At 50.2% G+C, this 27,723-nt stretch overlaps 4 long non-coding RNA genes across 4 annotated transcripts; 1 reads left to right on the forward strand and 3 right to left on the reverse strand.

Moving 5' to 3' along the window:
• Positions 1–354: 354 nt before the first annotated feature.
• LOC136191847 (uncharacterized) lies at positions 355–1,861 on the reverse strand. The gene is made up of 3 exons (XR_010671017.1): positions 1,789–1,861; positions 1,126–1,733; positions 355–1,070 (listed from the first exon to the last, which is right to left on the reverse strand). It is a non-coding gene; the product is annotated as an uncharacterized lncRNA (long non-coding RNA).
• Positions 1,862–2,596: 735 nt separating this feature from the next.
• Positions 2,597–4,533, reverse strand: LOC136191781 (uncharacterized). Its single transcript, XR_010670954.1, has 3 exons — positions 3,944–4,533; positions 2,922–3,862; positions 2,597–2,862 (listed from the first exon to the last, which is right to left on the reverse strand). It is a non-coding gene; the product is annotated as an uncharacterized lncRNA (long non-coding RNA).
• Positions 4,534–7,461: 2,928 nt separating this feature from the next.
• Positions 7,462–8,385, reverse strand: LOC136191802 (uncharacterized). The gene is made up of 2 exons (XR_010670966.1): positions 7,970–8,385; positions 7,462–7,910 (listed from the first exon to the last, which is right to left on the reverse strand). It is a non-coding gene; the product is annotated as an uncharacterized lncRNA (long non-coding RNA).
• A 66-nt stretch (positions 8,386–8,451) lies between these two features.
• Positions 8,452–9,783, forward strand: LOC136191936 (uncharacterized). The gene is made up of 3 exons (XR_010671037.1): positions 8,452–9,137; positions 9,187–9,276; positions 9,333–9,783. It is a non-coding gene; the product is annotated as an uncharacterized lncRNA (long non-coding RNA).
• Positions 9,784–27,723: the final 17,940 nt, after the last annotated feature.

A 27,723-nucleotide genomic window follows, 5' to 3' on the forward strand; every position in this document is an offset into this window, starting at 1 on the left:
TGATTGACCTCAAACAGCCTAACAAGAGAGGCACTCTCAATCATCGCCTGATGCATCAACAGAAGGGAGTCCAGATGCCACAAGCGCTGCAGAAGTCGCATTCCACCCATCTTCGGTCTCTATTGGCCAAGACTTCTTCATTCCAAGTGACGCCACATCCTAGACATTTTGCGTCATCGGATTCTGATTGATCGCCAAATTCAACGATAGGCTGCCTGTCACGTCCTGGCTTGGGATCTGCCTCGCGATCTGGAATTTTTCTGGCGTAATTGCTTTTTGTTCTTTGGCCCTCCCATAAATTTCGTCAGAAGTCAAGCATTCTCCTTAGTGCTTGGACACAAGCGATCTCTCAAAATAAATTAAAAATAACAAATAATACTTTGTCATAAAAATACTTGATCATAAAAAAGGAATAATTGATAATGAAAATACCGTCATCTCTCTCCTGCATCATTTCTGGCAGAAGAGTCGTTGTCGAACCGCCGAAAGTCGTGGACTGTCATGTTGGGTTGTCCTCGTTGGTTGGAATGTTGTCGAGCCCAATTTTTGCTCGGCAGCAGAGGTCGTTGTCATGCATGAGGCTGTCACTAATTAATATTTTCCACGGCCATATTCATCGAAGTCGCCTCTATTGTTAGAGTATTGTTGTCTCCAACTGCGAATTGTTCTTCCAGAACAAGACAAGAATAATCCGACGAAATTGGGAGCAGTTGTGGCGCTTGAAATAGGACGAAGCCTTCTGTAGAATTCGAGGAGAAGTAGGCCAGTCTTTCTCATGTCGTCTCTACAGAGACAACGCGCCCACTCTCCCAAACTACCCCATACTTCGTCTGAATGACACTTGAGCCACTTTTTCGCCGTCGTCGTCATCTTTTTCTTCTCTGTCTCTTTCGTCTTCGTCTTTTTCGTTTTCATCTTCGTCTGTCACCCAGCCGTCGTCGTCCGCGTCTTTCTGTTGAACCGCGATGGCTTGAAGCTGAAAGGCCCTGCCATCGGCGCGATCGACGATGTCGTCGATCGTCGCGATGTCCGCCATAAAGACTGGGAGCCCCAGACGGGGCGGTCGGCGACTAGGCAATGGAATTTAAGTCACGCGAATGGTAACGAGCTTCTAATTCATTTCACCTGAGCAGGCGTGACCCCCGATCTTCATGGTCGTCGCGCTGTCTCTTCGCTAGATCCTCATCCGTTGCGAGCTTGCGAGGTTCTTTTTCCGGAGTGTCCGGCCACTTTTGAGAGAAATTCTTGACAACATTCCGCTGTAAACGCAGGAGAACGAGAGAAACGCCAAGGAATCACCGTAACGCACTATGGCGTGATCAAGGAGACATACAGACATTCGGGACACCAACTAACAGTCGCGTACGTAATGAGCTAATTTCAACGACGCACGTGACCGCTATGTTAAACCATGTTTCACGTAAACGAACCCTACATCATCGGAATGCTATGATGGGACAGACGAGTCGAATAATGTCATCGGCTTCGACGAGGAACGAATGACGCGATCTCTAGCGCGCTTTAAAGACGGCCGCTTTATGCGTAGGTGCACTGTACCTGTGCTGTCTCTTGCTTTAGCAAGTTAACCGTCGTTGCCAACTACCTGCCAAGATCAAAAAATCTTTTTCACGTCGACGGGTCCTTTCATTGTTTCACCAGGTGCAGTGTCAACGAAGTGCACAATGCTTCTCATGATGTTGACTTTCTTTTGTGCCCTTCGTGTCTTTGTCAATCTGTCACGGAAAATTATTGAAACAAACGAGAAAAGGGGACAACTAGACTACAAACTTTTTGGCAAACAACCGCAAGTCGGCGTATACCGTACCGACTCTTTGCACGCAACTCGGCAGCAATACTTTTTTGTTAGTGCTTTGGTTGCTTTGCTTGCTCCGTACTTCTGATACAGTTGTCCCAAAATAATGAAATGGTGAATCGCTTTTGATGCGCCACCCAACTTTCCGACTGCGGAGTGAGTACCAACTGCTTTGTGCCTCTAAAGACAAGATTATTTTAAAAAGGAACGACACTGCATCCGCTCAGAGTCTTGTTATACATAAAACGTATATTTTGCGGGTAAGCGAAAATAATTTTGCAAACCTTCCGTCACTACGCGAAAATTTTGTATTCGTGGCAGACATTTTGGCTTTTATCGGACCCTTTTAAAAGGTTTTCCCTGTTGACTGATTGTAGATGTCAATCATTTCTTCTTCTATGTTAGACAGGTACTCCGGATCTTCGAGAAGACATCCCAGAGGGGCTTCGATGCCAGCAGTTGTGACGTGGTTAATACCGGAACGTTGTTGATCTTGGATCGCTATGGTGTGCAGTCCGTTTCAGAAAGGGATATTCTTAGTTTCCTTTTCGCCGACCTACCGAAAGTCCAATGAAACTCAATGCTAGCTGCGCAATGCTTGTTTTTCCGGCGAAGGTGGGCCTGTGGAAGCAAAAGATTGGCGTAGCGTTCTATGAGCTCACCCTCGAATCTTCTCCCTATTTTTTCACTCGAATGATATATCCCCTTCCAGTGTTCTGCCCAGGATTTTAGAGGAAGTGGTTGGTAGCGCGAAGCGCGCCAAAAAATTTTTGCCACGCCCCTTTTCTGCGTAACTACGCCTTCATTTTAATAAAATAATTCAATGCCTTTTTAAATGTAATGTACGAGCCACAAATGAAATGTACGGGCGAAGTATTACCGCATATGCTACGTTGAAAGAAGACGTCGGTTTTTCTTCTGACCCCAGAGGAGGACCGCTTCCTTGTACGAATACATTCGTTCCTCAGGCCCCTCAATGGCGATTCGCAAAAGCGCATCCAACGTCGATTCTTGTAATCTGTTCCTAACTCTAGTTTAATTAACTTCAACTAAAGAAAGCAATATTAGAATTCTAACGCATATTGTTGCATTCTGCTAAATATATTACCTGTGAAAATGTTCTTTCTACATCTGCCGTTTGGACAGGCAGCACCCGACATATTTTTGCCAAAGCTGACATTTTCGGATAAATTTCCGAAGGAGCTTCTTGCGATAATGACTCCACGAAATGCCTCAGGCTTTTCGACGCAAAATTCCTTTTCATAAAGTGCTTGCACGTCATCCGCTCTGTGATGCAATCATTCTTCTGATGCTCATCATTAAAAAAAGCATCACTTAGTTTGGCAATTTTGTCGTTTCCATATCGGCTAAGGTTTGTAATTCTTCAGGTGTGGCAGGGCTTTTTTCTGCCGATGGAAGCGAAGAAGGATTGAAAACATCAAAGGATGCGAGTATTTCCCCTGCAGCAAATCTTTTTTCTAAGTTATTGATGAGTGTTTGAAGAAAAGGCTTTCGAATAGTTCTGTTAAACCGTTCTTTTCCGCTGTTTATTATTTCCTTAATTAAGGTGGCTATGGGGGTTTGGACATACGGGCATATTTTTTTTGAATTTAACGCTGGATTTCAGCTCTGTTCTCTTCTAAAACGCGTGCGTTAGAAGGCCTCTTCCGTTGCAACTACCCGTATTGTCTTTGCGCAATATTCTTTCAACCGCTCGTTTGGACTTCCAAAACTACATACGAAGGTCGCGAACGGCGACTAATCTATAGGAACTCTCCAGATAAGCCTCTGCCTTTGCTATCATGAGTTTTCTCGTCAAACGCTCGTCGCGTAAACGGATTCTGTCCCTTTTGAAGCTTTTCCCTGCTTACTAGATTTTGGACCATTTTCTGCCAGGAACGCCCCTTTTCGACCAATTCGTGCTTGTTTTGTGTCGAAAGGTGCATTTCCAAACGCCCAGCAGGCGGTTTCGGGTTCGTTCTTCCTTCCTTTATCCAAATTCGCTCATTGCGCTACTCAATCGGAGCGAATAGTCATCCTACGTTAGGCCTAAAATTCAAAAATGGCCGTTGTGAGGAAATCGAGGTCGAAAGTTGAGTTCTCTTCTTTTGTCAAATTTTTACAAAATACCGTTTCTATTAGTCCTCAATCACTGTCTTCCTCTTCTCTCTCTGAAAATACTATCTCTCGGCATTCAAAACCTTTCAAGAAGCGAAGTGATGGCTGTCGAGCGCGAGTCGACGTTCGAGCCGTTGTTGGCTGAGCGGTTGGAGGCGAATGGCTGATCCCGGACGGGCCGCTGTCGGTGCCCTCTTTTGCCTGACTTGACGCGATAAGGCTTCGGATGACTGCCGCTTCGTTGCCGTCGTCGCTGGAGTCAGAATCACTATCATCTGGGGTAGTCAGGTGACCTGACCCTTCACGTGACCCGGGGAGAAGGGTCAGGTCAAACGCCCTATGTCGAAGTGTTGCCGTAGGAATGCGGAAGCCCCAATTATCCACTTAGCTTGATTGTGACGTAATTGACCACACGGTCGACCAGCACACGATACATGGCTTTGGAGTTGTATCTAGGCTGCGGCGAATGCACGTACGTGGAGATCGTCGACTTTTGAACCTTCGTCGACGCGCAGCGAGCTTGATATTTGGAAGGTAATCGTCGATCGTCGGGATAGACGTTTTCGATGAGAAGCTTCGCAGCTGAGAAGTCGATTGCTTTTCTATCGCCGCGTTCGATAAAGGTCCCTTCTTTCGAGGCTCAGAGATCGCGTGCCAGCGAGTACTACGTAATTAATTTGATAACGACGTCACAGAGGTCTCGGCCTGTGATTGGGCCGCACTGTACAGTGCGGCGGCAACAGTTAGACATAGGGCGTTTGACCTGACCCTTCTCCCCGGGTCACGTGAAGGGTCAGGTCACCTGACTACATCTGGGGTTGTTTGTCCCGGCCTCGTTGCTCTTTGGCGCGGGATCTCCGTACGAGCTCTTCCTTTGCCTTTCCCTTTGCCCCGGCCTCTCCCTCTCCCTCTCCCACTTCCTCTGCCTCTACCTCGTCCTTCATCATTGTCCCCATCACCACCGAATCCTCCTGGAACATACATTGGACCTTCCGTTCTGGATTGCTGTGTCTGCATCGCTTTTTTCTGTTTCCTTCGTAGATGCCTGTTTTTTGCCCAGAATTCCGTACTTTTTAGCACGCGGTAATAGCGTCGAGTAGCGTCGATAGCTTTGAAAATGCGCACTGACTGTCTTCCTGGTGGCGTGCCACAGAGATTCATCATTCTTCCGTAGAAAAATGCTCCGTGATTGAAAACCGCTGAAGACAACTTTGCTGCAATGGTCATAAGCTTCGGACCTCTAATTTTTTCTTTTAGGCAGAAATTCCAAAGGGTGCTGTGAAAACCTTCATTCTATAGGGAAACATTTTACTGTAATGTAGGGTCCTTCTAAGTTCATCTTACCACGTTCTGCGTGTTTCCTTCTTCGCATCGTTCAAGCAAATTCTGCTTAGAAAGTCTTGCAAACACAATTCTGTTATATAAGGCAATCACAGAATTTTAGACCCAACCTTTCAACTCATGAAAAAACACGTGAGGCAGTTTCTCGGCGGTCGTGAGGTACTCTAATGTACCAGCAGCCTTATCGCGCTGCCACTTGCACCATGAGTCGGCGCCTTGGGGGCAGTACAAGTGCCGTTTTGCTTCGCTTTTTGCGCAAAGAGTAGACACTTGACAGCTTCCGGTTTTATTTCCGCCCTCTAACTCGTTCTCCTCGTCGCTTTCGTTGTTGCCTTCTTCCCCGGAACTGTGCTCACCGCCGTCGGCACAGTTTTCCTCGCGATCGCACCCCTTCCACGTCGCATCGCCAAGAGCCGTCATGTGATATAATATTGCCCAAATTTCTTTTTGCATTTTCTTCTAATTTCCGATATTTCTGCGAATAGCTAATCCGTAGTAATTTTGAATTCTAAAAATCTATGTTTGATAAGCTCTGGCTATATTAGGAAAAACGTACTTTTCAATAATGAGGTCGGTTAGTCGTCCTCTTCCTCCTGATGGACGACCGTCGGATAAAACCTTGGTTTTTTTTCTTCCACGTACGCAGACTTGTCTCCATTCTTTTCTGGACGTGGCCAATGCAGTCTTCTTTCTGCACTCGCGCTTGGGGTTCATACACCTTTACGCATTTGGGTGAGATAGGGAACTAAGGACTGTTCTTACCTACATTTTTCACCAATTCGAATGATTTCGAATCGCCGTCACCAAGGAATTTAGTGTACCTACATTGCATTGAAATAATTTCATGTGAAGCATGGAGTAATATTACCGTAGTTTATGTCTTTCAATTGAACGGTTCCAGAGAACACCTGCACCTTTTGCCTCCATCGCGTTTGCAGAGTATTCAAAATTTCGTGAGCATTTGTCTTGGTGGGCCTCTTTCCAAAGCAGGTATTCTTCTGATTCCTTGTCAGGATTCGACGCATTCATTTGACGGCATTTTGTGCACAAAGAAGAATAGAGATTGAAGTCAATGACGCAGGAGAAATCAAAAAGAATAACAGCTCTCACGCCATAATTTGAGGTATGCCCTCTGCGCGACCAAGTCCTGTCAAAGGACACTCTAACATCAGCAAGCTCATCCATTTCAAGGGACTTTTTTCTGCGATAATAAGCCACTGCAGCGTCCGATGATTCCGTGAAAACCTAAACAACGCAAAAGAACGAAGAATTATACCTAATAGTGAGGACATCTTACACCAGTCAACGCCAAATTGATGTGTTATGTGGTCATTCCAGGAGTCCATCAAGGACGGCGGAGGCATGTCAAATGCGGCAGAGAACTTGACGATGTCTTCTCTGCTGCAACCCATCATCACTGATGCGATGGCAGCTCGACGGTTGATGTCATCATTCCATGAACAGCATTATTCCTTGAGGTCGTAAATTTTGTGACACTGTAAATTTATCATTGCAAAATACTGTAAACTAGCAGGAGAAGGTTACTTTCTGCAAGCAAGGCAATAGAATTCACAGACAGAACACAGCCCACGGTGTTCTTTCTCTTTCATCGTTATTCTGTCACTGACAATTTTTGCACGACAAAGCTGACTTGACAATCTCTAACAAGTAGGTCATGTCAATTAGTCTGTATCCAGACGGTCTGGTGTCCGCTTCGCGTGGGAGATGACGAGGAATCCATAACGATGGAATGGGACCCGATTTCTTGCCCAACGTGTCCTCTTCGGCTTCTTTCTCGCGATGACGACGTTCGGCAGCCTGTATTCGAGATTCTTTGCGACGTTTCGGCGGCATAAGCGATATTTTTGAGAGAGAAAACGGTATTTGAGTGGTTACTAAGCGGTCACGTGAGACGAGAAACGCCCCACACTCGCTGCAGTTAGGCAGGGTGTTTTCTACGACCTCAGTTGATGACGTCGATAGTACAAGATGACGTGCAATAAGCAAAGGAATTGTTCCAAACACAAAGGGAACGCTGCTGAGAGCGATTTGATGCGAAAAGCACCAACTTCCGTTTCAAACAGAGAAACGCCCCCTTTTGGCGGCACTAATTCCGACTCAAAAATTGTAGCGAAACGATTCAGCGCGAACTCAAACGCAGTGCCATTGGATTGAAGAAGGACAAAGCATACGTTTGCGTTCATTTTATTTTTTACATGGAAGCTACTTCTCTAAGCCCCATAGCCACCTTAAACAAGACGGTCGTTGTAAATAATGCAATCGCAGTTGCAATTTACGCAGTTTTCAGAAGGTAAGTTGGACACCTTTTGTGCCATTGTCACATTGACTGGTAGTTTTTAGTGTGACGAGGTTTTAGGAGGAAAAGAGTCGATTTATCGTTGTCCCAAGTCGATTCTCAACACATAATAGCATTCGCAGTGCCCGAATGTCATGGACGTCCCTACCTGCGTGACGACAAGCCCAAATTTCATTCACGATCGCTACTTGTTTACATACCCTTATTTATCATGTGAGGCGAACACTGAGTGCCTTTATTGCAATCGACTGGATGGCGATATTCGTCGTCACTGCTGGTGCTGCTGCTCTGCTGATCATTAGTAAAAATTTCTCTGAGAATCTAAATTTTACCATACGAAAGGGAATTTACACATGTATGACTAAGCACAGGCTCTATACTCGAGATCGTTGGCGTTTCTCGTAAGCCGTGCGATTTCTTTTAGCCGGGCTCGAGACACAATGAGTGCACGGACGCATAAAAAGTGTTGGAACTGCACCAGACTTCAGTTGGCAACGGCGTTTCTTTTCCATACCGAGTTGCGGCATAAGGAGGGTATCCGATTGAAAGCAGTCTGCTTCGAAGTGCTTGCTGCAGAGTCTCGACGCATCAGTAGGCCCACTCCACTTATCACGGGTTCGCCTGACCTGGTCAGACCACCTTTTCCGAAGATGCCGGTCTTTCGGAAACGTAAACAACGACACCCCGTCCTTGTTAGTGATGCTGCATCCAGCAGCTACGCAGCTGTGGACCATTACGGGCCAATAGAAGTTATAGGAACAGGATAGAGGAGTGTGAACGAAAAAGGAGAGCAGTACTCCTTGTGACGTGCCCGCGTCCCGTATGAGGCGTATGCCTACCGCCTGAAAGCACTGCTGTATGTAGGCCAACGATTCGATTTCGGATACGCTGCCAGCGCAAACCTATCTCACACTAACAGACCGAACAGATCCAGTGCAGGAAATGTACGCAAAGAATGCCATGTCATACACCATTTAACACCGATTCTGTACGATCAAATGTGGTCCAAAGCGGCGCACTTGGTAAATGAAAAAGGCAGCATTGTCCCAGCTCCTCACACTGCACTTCCTGGATGGTTGCGAGTGCGTCATCCATCAAACCCAACTTTGTGACCAAAAACAAGAACAGGCACTTTTCCTGCGACTGCCGTGGCTACCATGAAAAGGTGCTGTGTTCCCACGTGTTGGCAGTCGCAGAAGAAAATGGATGTCTTCATGAAATGCTGACACTGACAACCGTTTCATCAAAGCGAGGCCCCAGTCTGATCAACCTGGTTTTAAGAGGGGTGTCTGCTCGGGTTGGAAAAAAACCTGAGATATACGCGCAAGAGGACGCGTAAGGCATCCTCGGTTTCAAACACGGCGACGTCAGCCCAAAAGCCTCCTCCGTGGAAAGCGGTACATACTGTTGCATCGGATTGGGCGGCGCGCAATTTGGAACGCGTCAAATATATCAAGTGATGCAACAGGTGACATCATTCGACTTCTGGATTGATGATCCGAAAAAGCCCGAAAAAGTGAAGAAACTGGCAATAAATTCATACAACAAGTATAGTATTTAGTTACGTAGAAATGACAATTTAGTCTAATTAATCTAGTTTGACGCATGGCACTCTGGAAAGAGGCACTGGAAAACCGATATGCAGTTTCACGTTTACTTGCAATTTTTCCTTTGAAAAAATGCAGTGGTAACTGCCAGGCTTATTACTGTCTTTGACATATCTTCAGCCAGTTCTTTTCTTAGATTCTCTTCTCGTCGTCATTCCGTTCCAAAAGGCCGTGAGCGCATTAAAAAAGATGAGGCGTTTCGGCAGCTTCCTGCTCTATGCCGAAGAGCATCAAGTAGCATAGGCTTTTTCATCAGTCTTGGAAAACGCTACTCAGAGAAAAGGGGGCGGCTAGTCCCATAAAACGGAAAGTTTTAAACAAAACAAATAAAAAATATTTCTATAAAAAACTCTAGAGCTATGCAAGAACATTTTACATTTTTCGGATTCCGAAGGAAGCATTTCGGCCGGCACTGCCACAAGCGTCGTTGCTAAATAAACGAAATAGGCAGAATTAGTTTTATTGCAGTAAAAGTACGAAAACAATTCACTTACGTGTAGATAAAGCGGCGAAAAACTCTGCTTGCCGAATTCGGGCGCAGTGCAATTGCAGATCGATCTGGATTACCTTCCCCGAAAGGCGCAGGAGAACGTACAAGGTATCGTTTAATTCTTACTAGAGCCAACACAAAACGGCTTACCTAAGAACAGAAACTACAGCCCCTAATTAATAAGCTAAAACACTCCAAAATACTAAGAAAAACTTAAATAAATTTGACTAAGAAATATCAAAAACTGTTATGTGAGTTTTACGTTTTACGTTTCTTATGTGCAGAGAAACCTTGTCCTTTCATCTTTCTTTATCATAACGGCTAGTTTTGGCGGATATTCAGGCGATAACTCGCCTTCCTCTTCTTCACTTTCAACTTCATCATGAGGCGCAAAATTATTCGGGGGTTTAGACTTACTGAAAGACCGATGGTGAAATTGTCGTCCGATCGTGAAATTGTCGTGGCCAATTTTTCGCGAAAGAGCCGTGATAAAGTTTTAAACCAATAGAATATTTCCACGTTTACAACTTTGGGCAAAAAATAAACGAATATATTAGAAATCCATTTATCTTTCAATTAACTTAAAAATTCTCTTAAAGCGATTTCTACAATGTCGTCGTAGGTCGCATCGAGACGAACTCTAATCGATGGAATAGACTGATTGTCTTTAGGGTCGATTCCTTTTAGAGTTCACCTGTTTGTGGTAGTCGTCGCAAAGCGACGCGAAAGTCATCGAATTTCAAAATATACAAATGAACCCGAAATCAAATAATGAATGTAGAACTGTTAGCTAAATGTGTTAGAAGGAAAGAGCTTACGCACACAGAAAAGATTTGAATAAGAGGCACCTTTCATAAGTCTGTCAACGTAACTAGACACTTTAGCCAGAGATTAAGTAGGAGAGGGATGCGTAACTCGCGCTATCACGTGACTTTTCTTGGTACACACGTCGTTTGTCGCAGCATCTTGCATGCCATTCGACTTGTGAGACGCCCAGCAGTACAGGAATTTGTTTAGAGCTACGGTTTGGTGCCTGAAGTAAAGCAAGAACTTCGTTAATAAAGTAGGTTTGGTTATTGGCACGAATTGTCTATTATGTAACACGTAATTGCCGCACCTTCGCTGCACGCGTCACTGTGCAACCTGTTACTTGGACGGTTCAGCTTGGATGTATGTCATATTGCAATCAAAGCATAGTTTAGTGTTAGGTGTATTTTTTAAGCTCGTTTTAATAGGGTTACTCACACTATTCCGTGCCTTTGGCCAATTTAGCGTATTGCGACTTAGCCATTGACACGCCTACTTATGCACCCTGTATCTACATCTCTACGAACGATAGCAGGAAAAGGTTAAGTGCGACTTCAAACAAACATGTAAATGTATTGCTTGATGTAAGCTTTACGAAAGCCAACGCTTCCTTGGCGTGATTTCGTCGCTTTTTGCTAACGTCACTGCACTGCCCTAAATTGGCCAAAGCCGCGAAATAGTGTGTGAAACCCTCCTAAAACCAGTTAGAAACGATGCACCTAACACTATAATATGCTTTGATTGCATTAGGATATACATCCAACTTGAAGTTGAACCGTGCAAGTAACAGGTTGCACATATGCGTGTTACATACTAGACAGTTTTGGGCCGTTTAACCAAACCTACCATATTACCAATTTTCTTTCTCTAATTTAGGCACCAAACCGTACCTCTAAACGAATTCTGTGAGGCCAGGCGCGCTTCACAAATTGAGTCGCATTCGGGATGCTTCGATAACAGACGTGGGTACCAAGAAACGTCACGTGATAGCGCGAGTTACGCATCCCTCTCATACTTAATCTCTGCTGTAGCAATAAGGAAATCAAGGCCACGTTGTTTTGCTTCTTTTGAACGACGTGACTCAAGCGCAAGATTTTCTATAGTGCTGATAACAGAGAGATGCATTAATTATTTAGCACAATGTGCCTGTATTACTAGTAGTTACCGTACGGATAAGATGTGAAGACGAATTACTATGCTTTGGTAAGAGAAATGTACCCGGAGCTTCGTAGAAGCAACTCGCCAGTTGACGAAGGCTCGAAGAAACAGTCTTTGGCGATGCCAATCTAAGAACAAAGAATGCCAAAAATCATAGAAGGATAGAAGAAAATGCAGTTGACACTTAAAAAGAGGGCTTCACAAGTTTCTTCAAGAGAGATGACATCTAGAGGACATCTAGAGGCGTCCTTAAAGAGCTTGAAATAAGGGAGAAAAAAAGAAAAAGAAGAGTGGGACGGCTATAGGGGACAAACGTCCTGTTCCGTTTGTGGCTGTAGAGGCTGTAGAGGCTCTTGGAGTACCGTAGTCTGTCGTAGATTTTTTGTTCCGAGGACACGTTGAAATACGGGCAAGAATGTAGAACGCGAGCGCGCGCGCGCGAAAGTCAAATTCCGCTCGAAGTGCGCTCGAAGTACGCTCGAAGTATCCTTTTAGTACAATGTACGCGCGAAGTACGGGCATGCAAGAAGTAAGAAAGAACCCCGTATCGGCCATCGTGAGAACCTGTGTTGTTGCGACCCCTAAAAAAGCAAGGGTAGATTTCCCGCGACAAAAGGACGGAATTGAAGGGCATGCAACGTTGACTTTTTTGTAAAGACACCAATTAGTTGCAGCAATAATTATTGTTTGCAAAGGTCCTTGGGTCACCCGACTTGGAGTCATATCGGATTGAGATAATTGGGGTTCAATTTTCGAACCTGGTCCACGATGTAGTCAGTGCCATCGAGAGCCGAAGTGATAGTACATTGTCTCACACTATTCGAAATAGTCATTTGTGGGCAGCAAGGAATCTACACAGATTCAAAATCATGATTACTGTAGCAAAAGGCTACGGAATACGAACCGTTTCGTCTTTGCATCCGATACATTTTGCAAATCTGTACAGGGCGTTTGACCGTTATGCCTTCTCGACATTTTGCATGCCTTGTAGAGAGAGCGATACAAAATGAGGAGTACCCTGTGCAACACCCAGACACTCTAAAATGACTTGAAAAAGCTTCATTCGTAAATAGGAGTTGCGAAGAAAAATTTTTGCATAGATGATAAAATGGCTTTTGGTTTGTCACGATTACCTTATCGGAAAACGTCATAGAGTCAAAGGCGCATTGCAACATGTTGCCATTGCCTGTTTGAAGTTCAGAATCTACAGTTTTGAAGTCAGTTTGCGTGGGAACAAATGTTTCTGAAAAAATCGCTGTCGTCATGTTTTGAAGAGCAGCAGTTGGGGACTTAAAGTGAGAAATATATTTCCGTCGTGCTCTACTCAGACACGCCATTGCTAAGATAGAACTGTAATAAAAATAGGGAACGTATCTAGTATACGAATTAAACCTATGCGGGGTCGAGACGCAATATTTTTGTCCATTTCCTTGGCTACTTTGACCCACAGAAGTTCTCTCCTACTGTCTTTCGGCCGACAATTTGGTCTTAGTTTGCTGACTGGTTCAAGGAGGCGCATGTCTTCCTCGTGCGTCCACCCCAGTGTATCGTTCTTAGTCGCGTGTTCTCCAACAAAAGTCGTTGCAAGTTCAGTTTCTTGGAGTACCTCTGCAGGATTCACATTGAAATTCTCTTTTCATTCGCTTCAGATTCCTTAGAGTCTGAAGAGCGTGTTGGTCGGTCCTATTTAACATCTTTGGCAGGAAAAGAAAACTAACGCATACTGAAGACGCAGGCAATAAAAAGGTTGGCGCCTAATGAATACCCAGGAAAAATGTTATTGTGTCTATTTGTAATCTCATAGAACGACGATGATTCAGCTGATAGCAGTGATGCGTCTGAAAGCGATTTGAATGCAAGCGATACGGATACCGTTTCTTTTGAGATGGACACTGTCAATGTGACCAAAAGCAAGGCATTTAAAACACCAAAAATTGTTCTATTTTCTACAGCTCTTTTCCTCGTTTACAGACATTACGTGCCACATCATCATCGGCAGAGTCTAATGACACTGTTGCAATTTATGTGCAAGAAAGAATTGTATTTGCCGAAAAAGCGGACTCAAGTGCACCGAACTCTGTCATCTCGGAAAGCCTCAATGCGTCAACAAAGATGCTGACCCCGTCGCAACTTTACTTAAGTTTTGACGCAAATGCAAATGCCGTCGCTTGTTTACTCAACTTTTGTAGGCAATTGCAAGTGCGGACGCACCTTTACTTAAGTTTTGAGCCAATTGCAAGTGACGTCGCTCGTTTACTTAAGTTTCAAGTGCCGTCGCTCGTTTACCTAAGTTTTGTGCCGTCGCACGTTTACTTAAGTTTTTGCTTAGCCCAGCTTAAACCAGTAGCCCAACTTTGCGCAGTTATGGGTTAGGTAGCGCACTTGCCTTTCCGGAAGGAAATTCTTAGCGCAGACACCACCTGGAAAAATATGTGACGTCAGAACCTGACTGCGGTGTCAGATTTAAAAACTCTTGAAATTTGAGAATTCTAAGTCTTGGCTTAGCGCAATTGCCTTTCCTGAAGGAAATTCTTAGCGCAGACAAGCTTTGAAAATCATGCGACGTCAGACAACCTGTCAGCGATGTCAAATAATAAACATTTTAAAATTTGAGAATTCTAAGTATTTGCTTAGCGCACATGACTTTTCGAAAGGAAATTCTTAGCGCAGACACCACTTTGAAAAATATATGACGTCAGACAACAAGTCGGTTGTGTCAGATTTTCAAAATATTGAAATTACTGGAGAGATTTTTATCGTCATTATTGCCGTCATCATTTCGGACGATAATGCGGCGAACGTCCGTCGCTTGACGTCGTTCTCGCTTTATGTCGTTGCCAATCTTTTTGAGAACGGCGGGACGATCCGAAAAGGGAACGCACGCTATATTCGAGGCTACGGTATTACGATTGTAGCAACGAGTCTTTCAGTGAAAACTCGTTGCGTATTCTCGTACGTCGCCTGTGACGACGTCGTACGGAGGTAGCGTACCGATTTGCCTTTTGCGACAGCATTAAATAAGAGCTACTTCGACTGATTTATAGCGTACAATATGCAATTAATTTTAAAATGATGCCCCATTAGGAACCGGTGACGACACGTAACGGCGTTTATATTAACTTGTGACAACACGTGACGGCGTTTATATTAAACTGTGACAACACAAGACGACGTTTATAACAATCTCAAGGGAAGTTTAATACAGGTTAAACGCGGTTGATATCTACCGTCATGATGATTTAAGGCGCGGGCGGTGTCTGGTATTGCCATTCGCCGCCTTCGCGCAGACCGAATTTTTTTTGTCTTCCCGAAATTTTTCTCTTCGCGTTTTTGAACCGTGCATGGCTGATCAGAACCAAGCTGTCGGACAACAAGGACAAGACGGACAGCGTCAACAAGGGCAGGCGCCGCAGGGAAAAAATCCGCCTGCGCCCCAGCCGCCCCAGCCGCCCCAGCAACCGCCCGTCCTACCTCAACCACAGCCGCAAGTGGCTCAAGCGCCGCAGCCCGCGCAGCCACTCGTTCCAGTGCAGGCGGTCCCCGTACCTATGCAGGACTTCGTCGCGCAAATTGTACAGCAAACCGTGGCAGCGCTGAGGACAGGTAATTTGGGGCAACGGGCGCGCAGGGTTCAAAGATCGAGCAAAAGCGCCCCCCTTCCCTCGGCGTACCGTCCCCACCTGGCGTCCGTCTCGCCGGCACATCGATTCCGCGCCCCGTTCCCACGTCGTGCAAAGACGTTTAGCGTAGACCCCCGCCCGTTTCGCGTCCCGTTCCCTTGCGAAGCGTCGGATAATTACGAGGCGCAACTCTTCCAGACGCTCCCCGGGGGATCGTTTGCCTGCGCAGCCCCAGCAGGGGCTCCCGCCGCAGCGCGTCGCGAATGCGCCGCCACAGTAGGCGCCGCCGCTTCAGCAGCAGCAACATCACCAGCAACAACAGCCGCTGCAGCAGCAACAACAGCAGCAGCAGCCACGGCAACAGCAGCAGCAGCAGCAGCAGCAGCAGCAGCAGCAGCAGCCACCGCAGCCACCGCAGCCACATCCGCCGCAACAGCTGCAGCCGCAGCTGGGAAACCTGCCGCCGCCCGGCCTCCTCCAGGGTTTGCATGTGGAGCATCACGCTCCGCCAGCAAATCCTGTTGGGCAACTAGAGCCGCTCGCGGACAATCCGGCGTGGTTCGAGGCGCTAATGCCGCTGGCGAAAAAACCACCTCGGGCGACGCCGCCTTTTTCGTTGGGAAACTCTCTGGGCGTAGTCCCAGGGCGCATCGTGGACAAAATCGCCGCGCGCGAGTACGTCGATCTGGCCGAGCTGCTCCCCGACAATGCGGAGTTGCTGCGGCGCGAGGGAGAGCGCGACATGTGGCCCTCGCCCACAGCTGGTTCTCGTTCGTTGCGACGCATCACTTCAATCGCGCAATGGGTTCACGCCTTCGCGGCTTTTGCCGCGGTGGAGGTGTCGCAACGCCCTAGTCGGGCATTGGAAATGCTGGGGTACATACGGCTAGTGGTGCGCCTAACGGAGAAATGCCATTTGCGCAACCCGTTGGGGTGGCTCAGCTACGACACGTTCTTTCGCCAAAAGGCGGCGGCGGAGCAAAACCTGTCCTGGGCGAAGCAGGACACGGACCTCGTCACTGACCACGTGCTGGCCCCTGAGGACTCGGCGTGCTCCATTTGCGGCGCTGGCGATCTTAAGGCGGCTGTCTGCTCGTTGCGTCCAAGGGAGTCGGGCGCGGTGGCGTCTCCGCGCGCGGTGGCGTCTCCGAGCGCGGCAGCGAACGCGGGCTCTCGACGCCCTCAGAAAAGCGATCCGTGCCGGCTCTTCAATTTTGCGCCGACGGGCTGCGGCTATGGCTCGCGCTGCGTGTTTCGCCACGTGTGCGACAAGTGCGGGAATAAAGGTCATCGGGCGGCGGAGTGTCAGGCAACGGGGAAGCAGCAGCAGCAACCAACGCCGCAAGGGCCTAGGGCGCAGTCACCCAGGCCCCAGTAGACCCGCGCGTAACTGCCCCGATTAGCGTTTTTGTTTTGTGTTGGGCTCGTGTTGCCCCAGTCCGCGTGCAGTGGCTTTATTTGGGGACTTGCAATAAACCGTTTTTTGCTGGTTACTAGAAACGTGTGGTCTTTCGGCGGGCGCGTACCGTTCGTGGCAGGCGCTTGGGGCGTTGGACGCCGCGAATGCCACGACAGATCCAAGCTTGGAGATCTGGGACACACCATCCTTGTCGCCGGTGGTTCCACAGGCGTGGGCGGAGAGCTTACGGCGCCACCCCGACCAACGGTTTACCGCGTGGCTGCTGCGCGGACTCTCGGAAGGCTTTCGAATTGGCTATGGCTGCGGGAGCGGAAAGCGAACTCGCGCAAGCCGCAACTTGCAATCCGCGCGGGAACACCCTGCGGTAGTGGACGAGTATCTCAACGGCGAAATTTTGGCAGGCAGAGTGGTGGGCCTGGTACCGGACGCTCAGACGCACTTGGTGCGCCTGAGTCCCTTTGGTGTGATTCCCAAGTCCGGCCAGCCGGGTCGGTGGCGGCTAATCGTCGACCTATTGTCTCCGCGAGGCAGCAGCGTCAATGACGGTATTCGCCCCGAATGGGGCTCAACGAAGTACATTCGGGTCGAGGACGCCGTACGGCATTGCTGGCAATTGGGCGCAGGGGCAACATTGGCGAAGCTGGACATACAAAGCGCCTATCGCATAATTCCAGTGCACCCCGCGGATCGCCATCTCCTGGGCATGCGATGGCGAGGCAGGGTGTATGTGGACACGGTGTTACCATTCGGCTTGCGTTCGGCACCGGCGATTTTTTCCGCAGTAGCAGACGCGCTACTGTGGATCATGTACAAGCGAGGCGTCCGCGGTGGCATGCACTACTTGGACGACTTCCTCTTCATCGGCCGCCCGCAGTCCCAGGATTGCGCGCAGCAGTTGCAGGCAATGCTGCGGGTGTGCGAGGAGCTGGGTGTGCCCGTCGCGCGCGGCAAGATCGGAGGCCCTAGCACAACGCTTGTGTTCTTGGGAATCGAGCTCGACACCGTGGCGGGAGTACTGCACCTTCCGCAGGAAAAGTTGCAGCGCCTACGACAGGAGATCCGGCACTGGCAGGCACGGAGGGCAGGAACAAAACGGGAGCTGCTGTGGCTCATCGGGTCGCTACAGCACGCAGCGTCCGTCGTACCGGCAGGCCGCTCCTTTACGCGCCGGCTGATTGACGCGTCCAAGAGCCGCCGTCAGCTGGCTCAGTACGTTCGCCTAAATGCGGAGGCAAGGGCTGACCTGCAGAGGTGGAGCGCGTTCTTCGAACGATGGAATGGGAAAGGCTTCTTTGCTACACTTGCAGCGGAATCTCGGTTCGTTGTGGGGACCGACGCCTCCGGCTGTGGGGCTGCGGGGCCGTATGGGCGTTGCACTGGTTTCGTTGGGCTTGGTCGGCTCCGTGAGCTCCCCTCCCGATCGCACCAAAAGAGCTTCTTTCGGTCGTACTCGCGGCGGCGGTGTGGGGCGAGAGCTGGTCGAAAGCGTCGGTTCTCCTAGGGTGCGACAACACGGTGGTCGTGGCGGCGGTGCGGTCGGGGTCAAGCAGGGACGCGGCGCTTATGCCGCTCCTGCGTACGCTTCAGTTCTTTGCGGCGCACTTCGGGTTCGCATGGAGGGCGCGACATATCCCGGGAGAACAGAACACCCTCGCGGACGGGCTCTCGCGCAACGTTTCTCCCGCCACGCTAAGGACGTCTTTTCCGCAGCTGGCCGCCGCGCCGACGCCGATCCCAGGGACGCTGCTGGAGCTGGTGACGCCGCCGGGATTGCCTTGGAATGAGCCGCGGTGGAGGGAGCTCTTTCACGATACACTGCGCAAGGTGTCGCGGACTCCACGCGGAGATCTTACGCCTCTGGACTCCGCCGGTTCGAACGTTTTTGCGAGCAGGTAGGTTTGCAGGGTCTGCCAGCCTCGGAGCGCGTGCTCTTGCTATTTTGCGCAGCCCTGGCAAGAGAGGGGTTAAGATACTCCACAATAAAATCTTACCTGGCTGCGGTTCGCAATGGGCAAGTCGTCGCGGGTCTGGGCGATCCGTTCGCAACATCCATGCCGTTGCTTGTTCTTATGCTAAACAGTATCAAGCGAGAACAAGGGCGGCCAGCGGCGGATCCCCGTCTCCCCATCACACCGGTGATTCTTCGTCAGCTGCGGGCGGTGTGGGGACAAACGCCCCATCGATGGGACTCGACCATGCTGTGGGCGGCATGCACGTTCGCCTTCTTCGGTTTCTTGCGCGCAGGCGAGTTCACCGTCGACTCGGTAGCGGCGTTTGATCCCGAGCGTCATCTTTCGCCCGACGACGTGTCGACGGATTCGCTGGAGAACCCGTCGTTCGTCAAACTGCGGATCAAGCAGTCGAAGACGGACCCGTTCTGTCGCGGCGTCTCAATTGTCCTAGGACGAACACACGCGGACCTCTGCCCGGTAGACGCACTACTCGCGTACCTGGCTCGCCGTCGCTTCGCGCCGGGTCCGTTGTTTACGTTCGAGAATGACGGAGCGCTATCACGGGCGGCGCTCGTCGATCAAGTGCGGCGAGCTCTAACGTCAGCAGGCGTCGACGCGACTCGCTTCGCGGGCCACAGCTTCCGAATCGGAGCGGCGACGACGGCAGCGGCGCGCGGACTCGACGACTCAACGATCCAAACGCTCGGTCAATGGAAAAACGCCACGTTCACACGCTACATTCGTCTAGACGAGCGGCAGCTGGCGCGATACAGCCGCGCGCTGGCTACAGAGTAAATAGCATCCGCGTACTCAGGAGTCCAGCGCGCGTTAGCGACGCAGACCGGTTCTTTGTTGCATGTTTTGTGAGCGTGGCGAGTTCGTTGTTGCGTTCTTCGGGCGAGTGGAGAGCGTACTAGGGTGTTGGTTAGGTTAGTCGCGCCAGCAGGTTCCCACGGGCGGAAACCACAACTATGCTAAGTGGGTGTGGGGTTGATCCCGTCTTGGGGGACGTCGCTCCGGCCCCGTTGGGACCGATCGCGACGGTCTGTTGGGGGCTCGGATTCGGCTTGGCTCGAATCGGTCCGACGTGATCGGAGGTGAGCCGGGCGGAAACGTTCTCCCTAGCGTGCGTTAGGCCCAATCCTGAGCAGCACAGGGCAATTCACAGGTAAGATATATCAAGGGAAGTTTAATACAGGTTAAACGCGGTTGATATCTACCGCCATGATGATTTAAGGCGCGGACGGTGTCTGGTATCGCCATTCGCCGCCTTCGCGAAGACCGAATTTTCCCACCCTCTCTCCCGTGCTGCTCCGGGGGCCGCACCCGCTTCTCCGTCCTTCGGACGTGACTCGCCGCTGGGGGCTCGGATTCGGCTTGGCTCGAATCGGACCGACGTGATCGGCGGCGAGCCGGGCGAAAACGTTTCTCCCTAGCGCGCGTTAGGCCCAATCCTGAGCAGCACAGGGCAACTCAAAGGTAAGATATATCAATCGGCATATGAGGCGTGTATATTAACCAGTGACGGCACACTACGGCGTTCATATTAATCTCATTCGGCACGTGACCACGTTTATATTAAACAGAAACGGCACATTACCGCGTTTAGATTACTTAGAAACGGCACCTATGGGCGTTTTATTAACAAGTGACGGCACTGGACGGTGTTTAGGATAATCTGAGTCATCACGTGACGGCTTTTATATCAACCTGTAACGGCACGTGACGGCATTTATATTAACAACTGACGGCACATGAAGGCGTTTATAATAAATTCAATCTGCACATGACAGCGTTTATATTAACCTGTGACGAGACGTGACGGCGTTCATATTAACCTGTGAGGGCACGTGACGGCGTCTATATTAACGTGTGACGACACGTGTTGGCGTTTATATTTACCACTGACGGCACATGACTGTGTTTATGATGATCTTAATTGCCACATTACGGCGGTAATAATAATCTCAAACGGCACATGACCTCGTTTATATTAACCTGTGACGGCACGTGACGGCGTTTATATTAACCTGTAATGACACGTGACGGCGTTTATATTAACCTGTGACAGCACGAGAGAGCGTTTATATTAACCTGTAACGACACTTGACGGCGTTTATATTAACCACTGACGGCACATGACTGCGTTTATATTAACCTGTGGAAACAATTGACGGCGTTTACATTAACGTGTGCCATTACGTGAGGGAGTTTATATTAACCTGTGATTACACGTGACGGCGTTTATATTAACCACTGACTGCACTTGACGGCATTTATATTAATCTCATTCAGCACATTACGACGTGTATATTAACCAGTGACGGCACACTACGGCGTTCATATTGATCTGATTCGGCACGTGACAACGTTTATATTAACCAGAAACGGCACATGACGGCATTGATATTACTTAGAAACGGCAAGTGACGGCGTTTTGTTAACAGGTGACGGCACATTACGGTGTTTAGAATAATCTGAGTCGTCACTTTACTGCGTTTATATCAACAAGTAACAGCACGAGAGGGCGTATATATTAACCTGTGACGACACGTGACGGCGTTTATAATAACCACTGACGGCACATGACAGCGTTTATATTAAGCTGTGACGGCCCGTGACGGCGTTTATATTAACCTGTGACGATACTTAATGCCGTTTATATTAATCAATGACGGCACCTGACGGCGTTTATAATAATCACAATCAGCACATGTCGGCGTTTATATTAACCTGTGACGGCACGTGACGGCGGTTATATTAACCACTGACGGCGCATGACGGTGTTTATGATAATCTCATTCGGCACATTAGGGCGTATATAATAATCTCAATCGGGACATTACGGCGTTTATATTAACCTGTAACGGCACGTGACGGCGTTTATATTACCACTGACGGCACATGACGTCGTTAATAATAATCTCAATTGGCACATGACCTCGTTTATATTAACCTGTGACGGCACGTTTTGACGTTTATATTAACCTGTGACGACACGTGAGGGCGTTTATATTAACCTGTGACGGCACGTTTTGACGTTTATATTAACCTGTGACGACACGTGACGGCGTTTATATTAACCCGTGACGACACGTGATGGCGTTTATATTAATCACTGACGGCACATGACGCCGTTTATAATAATCTCAATCAGCACATGACGGCGATTATATTAACCTGTGACCGAACGTGACGGCGTTTACATTAACCTGTTACGACACGTGAGGGTGTTTATATTGACCTGTGATGACAGATGACGGCGTTTATGTTAACCTGTGACGGCACTTGACGGCATTTATATTAACCACTGACGGCACTTGACGGCATTTGTAATAATGTCATTTGGCACATTACAGCGTGCATATTAACCAGTGACGGCACACTACGTCGTCTATATTAATCTGGTTCGGCACGTGACGACGTTTATATTAACCAGAAACGGCACATGACGGCGTTGATATTACTTAGAAACGGCAAGTGACGGTGTTTTGTTAACAAGTGACGGCACGTGACGGTGTTTAGAATAATATAAGTCGTCACGTGACTGCGTTTTTATTAACATGTAACGGCACGTGTGGGCGTTAGTATTTACCAATGACTTCACATGTCGGCGTTCATAATAATCTCAATGGGCACATAACGGTGTTTATATTAACGTGTGACGGCATGTGACGGCGTCTATATTAGCCTGCGATTGCTCGTGACGGCGTTTATATTAACCTTTGACGGCACGTGACGGCGTTTATACTAACCTGTGACGACAAGTGACGGCGTTTGTTTTACCCACTGACAGCACATGACGGCGTTTCATTAACAAGTGACGGCACATCATGGTGTTTAGATTAATCTGAGTCGTCACGTGACTTCGTTTCATTAACAAGTGTCGGCACATGATAGTGTTTAGATTAATCTGAGTCGTCAAGTGACGGCGTTTCTATTAACCTGTGACGGCACGTGACGGCGTTTATATTAACAATTGTCGGCTCTTTAGGGCGTTTATATTAACCTGTAAGGGCACGTTACAGCGTTTATATTAACTTGTGACGGCACGTGACGGCGTTTATATTAACCTGTGACAACACGTTTTAAAGTTTATATTTACCAGTGACGGCGCATGACGGCGTTTATAATAATCTCAATCGGCGCATTACGGCGTTTATATTAACCTGTGACGGCACGTTTTAAAGTTTATATTTACCAATGACGGCACATGACTTCCTTTATAATAATCTCAATCGGCGCATGACGGTTTTTATATTAACCTGTGACGGCACGTGACGGCGTTTATATTAACCTGTGTCGAAACGTGACGGCGTTACTATTAACTACTGAGGGCACTTGACGGCGTTCATATTACCCAGAAACGGCACCTGACGGCGTTTTATTAACAATTGACGGCACATGACGGTGTTAAGATTATTCTGAGTCGTCACGTGACGGCGTTTTTATTAACAAGTGACGGCACGTGACGGCGCTAATATTAACCACTGAGGGCACATTACGGTGTTTATATTTAACTCTGACGACTTGTGATTGCGTTTATATTAACCCCTGACGGCACGTGACGGCGTTTATATTAAACTTCGACGACACGTGACGGCGTTTATATTAACCTGTGGCGGCACATGACGGCCTTTATAATAATCTCAATCGGCGCATGACGGCTTGTATATTAACCAGTGTCGTCACATTGCGGCGATCGTATTAATCTGATTCGGCACGTGACCGCGTTTTATTAATTGACGACTGTTCCTGTGGAGGCAATTGCCACTTGGGCGTTTGGTCGTAGCGCGCGAGGGGCCCGGGTGTTAGTGCACCGCTAATCCGGGAAGGATCAACCAGGCAGGTGCGGATACCATCCGAACGCCCCAAGAGAGCAAACGGGGTACTTGTTGCCCGTTTGCATCCCCCAAGGACGGGGATGAAATTCTACGCCGATTCCCCGCCCGCCACGACCGGCCCCCAGCGCGTTCTATATCCGGGAACCCGCGTATCGCACGTTTATTATTGTGTCTCGACGCGTATTTACCACGACGGTATTTACGACAAAGCTAGCCAACGCGAGAAACCCGCGATGTCCCGTGGGTCCATCCGGATATACCGGGTGTATGCATCGTTCTTCCAACGCCCGAGCGATCGAATTGTCGAGTCCTCGATGCCCGCCGCTGCCGCCGCAGTCACCGCTCTGATCCGAAAACTGTGCCCTGAGTAACGCTCTGCGGAAATTCCCTGCTATCGAAGGGCTGCGCGCACGTGATCGACGAGCGCTGTCCGAGAAAGGGAGGACCCGTTCTCGAATACAAAAAGGGGGCCCGGCGCGACATCACGTCGAGCCAGATACGCCAACAGCGCGCCGACCGGACAAATATCCGTATCTGTTCGCCAGATCACAATATCCACCACTTTTTTGTAGGGATCTGCCTTTGATTCTTTGAGGTGAATGCAGATCAGCGACGGGTTGGCGACGGAGTCGACTGCCGGCGAGAGATGACGCCGCTGATCGAACGCTTCGCGGCACGGTAGTGTGAATTCGCCTGAGCGCAGAAAGCCGAAGAAACCCAAGCAACACGCCGCCCAGAGCATCGTGAAGTCCCACAGGTGAGCGTATGGTGTCCACGCTGCACGGAACTGCCGCAGTATTGCAGGTGTGACGGGGAGACGCGGGTCCGGCGCTGGGCGACCCTGAGCGCGTTTGATGCCGGCTAACGCAAGGTACAACTGCGGGAGAGAGCCCGCAAGCGGATCGACGCCTATCAATGAGATCTGGGCAAAGCGTAATCCCGCCAGATAGGTTTTTATTGTGCTATAACGTAAACCATTTTTTGCCAGGTTGGCGCAGAACAGCGAGGCTGTTCGTTTGTCGGCTGGGAACGGAGTTAGTCCGACGCGCTCGCAAAATTCGCTGTATCGCCGTTGACCGGAGGCGTACACCCGGCGCGTGGAGTCTGCCACTCCCTGGGAAAGAAGCGCAGAAACAGAGTGTCCGCCAGAATCTGCGTGTAAGGAGCGTTGCGTGAGATTCGCTCCGCAACGGTATTGAGGGATCCCGCGAGATGTTTTGCGCGCCAGGAGAATTCGAAGCGCGCCGCGAAGAATTGTAGGGTTCGCAGGAGCGGCATGACCGACGCATCCCTGGACGATTCCGACGCAACGGCCGCCACTACCGTTGTGTTGTCTGAGCGGAGCAAGGCTTGGGCACCTGACCAGGAGGCGCCCCACAATGCCGCTGCCAGTACAACAGGAAGCAGCTTCTTTTCCGCGATCGAGCGCGGCGCCCATTGAGCGCACCACTCCCACTGGCACCACTGACGCTTCCAGACTGCCCCAGGAGCCCGACGCATCCGTGGTTACGACATTAGCCGGCGCTGCCACCAAGAGCGAAAAGGCCGCGATCCCGTTCCAGCCAGGAAACACCGACCGCCACCACAGCAAATCGGCGCGAGCCGACGCCCCGAGTTGGATGCGCGACTCCGGGAAGGGGAGACCGGCCGTTAAATCAATTAGACGGCGCAGAAAAGCCCATCCCGCCGGCACCACTGTCGACGCGTGCTGAAGCAGCCCAACAAGGGACTGCAGTTCCCGACGCGAGCAAGATGACCTCTTCCACCAGCGATCGAGTTCCGCTGCCGTTCGTTCTAACTTGGCCCGAGGGAGACGCAGCACTTGCGCCTCCGTATCGAGTTCCAGTCCCAGAAACACCAGCTGCGTTGTCGGGCCTTTGACCTTGTGGGCAGCCACCGGCATACCCAACGCTTTGCTCGTCGCCAGAGCAACGCTCTTGTTTGCGGCGCCCTCGTGCGATCTGGGCCGTCCAAAGAACAGGTAGTCGTCGAGATAGTGTAGTCCCGATGAAATTCCCCGCTGGTACATCACCCATAGTAACGCATCCGCCACCGCCGAAAAGATAATAGGTGCCGACCGCAGCCCGAACGGTAGAGCCGTGTCCACGTACGCTTGTCCTTGCCACCAAACGCCCAAGAAGTGGCGATCCGCCGAGTGCACAGGCACTACCCGGTAGGCGCTTTGAATATCTAGCTTGACCAACTGCGCCCCTTGGCCTAGCAACTCGCAGCTTCGAATCGCGTCGGCAACGCGCACGTACTCGGTGGAGCAGCTCTCGTTTGCAATAAAGTCGTTCACGCTCCAACCTCTGGGCGCTGAGAGGTCGACGATGAGCCTCCACTTCTGTGGCTGGCCGGGCGGTGTATTCTTTGGAATTACCCCAAAAGGGCTTATCCACAACGCCTCCACCGCGTCGTCCGGTAGCGGGCCCAACACGCGTCATGCCGCCGGATGTAAAGCGGCTGAGCGAAGGTTGCGACGTGGTGCTCGACTCTTTTTGGTCGCAGCGCAGCCGATCCGGAAGCCGCTAGACAGTCCCTGATCAGCCACGCCGCGAAGCGGGAATCAGGGAATCCCGCGACCGCCTGCTGCCAGGCGGAGAGGCGCAACGGGAAGGAAGACGCTCTTGCCCACGCATCGTGACGCACCACCGGTGGTTCACTAGCATCATCCAGAGCGACGGCTACAGCCGGTATTTGGCACCCTTAAGTCCGCAATCCCCTACGCCAAGAACAAGAGTGTAGTTTAGTCCCTAATTTATTTTTTTTAAATTCCCGTTTGCGGAACTCTAGACGGCCTGCTACTGCGGCTGGAGGGAAGACCACCGCCGCTTTCCCACACCAAGAAACAGAACAAGACAAAAAACACACTGACCACGCTACATCGACAACTCAACCCTCTCCAACACGCATGCAAAGTGTGCAACACGAGCACCAGCCGTACATACTGTCTCGTCCGCTACCTTACGCTACCATTGTCTTCACTTGTCAAGCTACAGATGAACGAGCGACCTGCGGGGTGGTCGGCGCCTGTCCCTGCGCCGGTCCCAGCTTGCATTTGCGCGCTCGGTGTCCTTTTCCGCAGCGCGCGCAGCTGTGCTTGTAGGCGCATGGCTGATAGTGGCAGCCTCTTTTGGCGTAATTGTACAAGCGGCATGTTGACGTCTTCCCATTGCTGCCCGCATTTTCGCTATTCGTCGCTCGCCACGACGCCCGACGGTAATCTGCCGTGCGCAACGCGCACTGCGATGTGACGTAGTCGCCGTCTGAGTTGACGCAGAGCATGCATCTTTTAGGATTTGCGCCGTATAGAAACGTCAAGCTATGAATCCCGGGGTTGAGAGTTGACCACACGATGTTCGGGTCTGCGGCCGCCTGCTGGCAAAATTGGGTGTTATATTGGCGCCACCCCTTACTGCCGCAGCGCATGGTTTCGCGGACAAAAAGCCGCAGGTCGGCCATTAGCTCCACCGCTCGTTCGGGCCAAAGCTGAAGTTCCACAGCTGCGAAGGATGCGAAGGCTTGAACCCAGGCGATGATCGTGGGAACCTGTCGAAGCTGTGGGCGTGACCACGCTGACGAACCGTAATCGCGCTCGCTTTCCCGGCGCAAGAGCCCCGCATTGTCGGCCAGTAGCTCCGCAAAATCGACGAAATGTCGGGCCTTGATTTTTGCGACAACTCGCCCCGGCACCGGTGGCAAGGAGGTGCCCATCATAAAAGCCGTGGGTGTTGGCTTGCCTCGTTTCGCGGGATTTTCCCACAAATCCCAAACAAAGCCGTCGTCCTGCTGTGGGGCAAACGCCGCGCGAGGCGGCAGCGCCAACGTCGCCAGGCCGTTCCACGCACCCGCTTGAGGCAAGGCGCCCAGACCCTGCCCTCCATTTGCTGCCGACGGCGTTGCTCTTGCTTGTTGTGTTGGCGGTTGCGCGCCCTGCTGCTGCTGTAGCTGCTGCTGCTGCCGCTGCTGCTGCTGCCGCTGCTGCCGCTGCCGCTGCTGCTGCTGCCGCTGCTGCTGCTGCCGCTGCTGCTGCTGCCGCTGCTGCTGCTGCCGCTGCTGCTGCTGCTGCGGTGCGGGCTGCTGGAGAGTTGCCGCCAGCTGTTGCTGTTGCTATTGCAGAGGAACCGGCCCAGTTTGCTGAACCTCTTGTAGAGGTGACCGCTGCGTACGCGCTGCAATAAACAAGACTCCGTTTGAGAGCTCTCGTGCAAACAGCGAAGCGCCAAACCAAAACAA

This window comes from Oscarella lobularis, chromosome 10, assembly GCF_947507565.1.
Source record: "Oscarella lobularis chromosome 10, ooOscLobu1.1, whole genome shotgun sequence".
NCBI lineage: Eukaryota > Metazoa > Porifera > Homoscleromorpha > Homosclerophorida > Oscarellidae > Oscarella > Oscarella lobularis.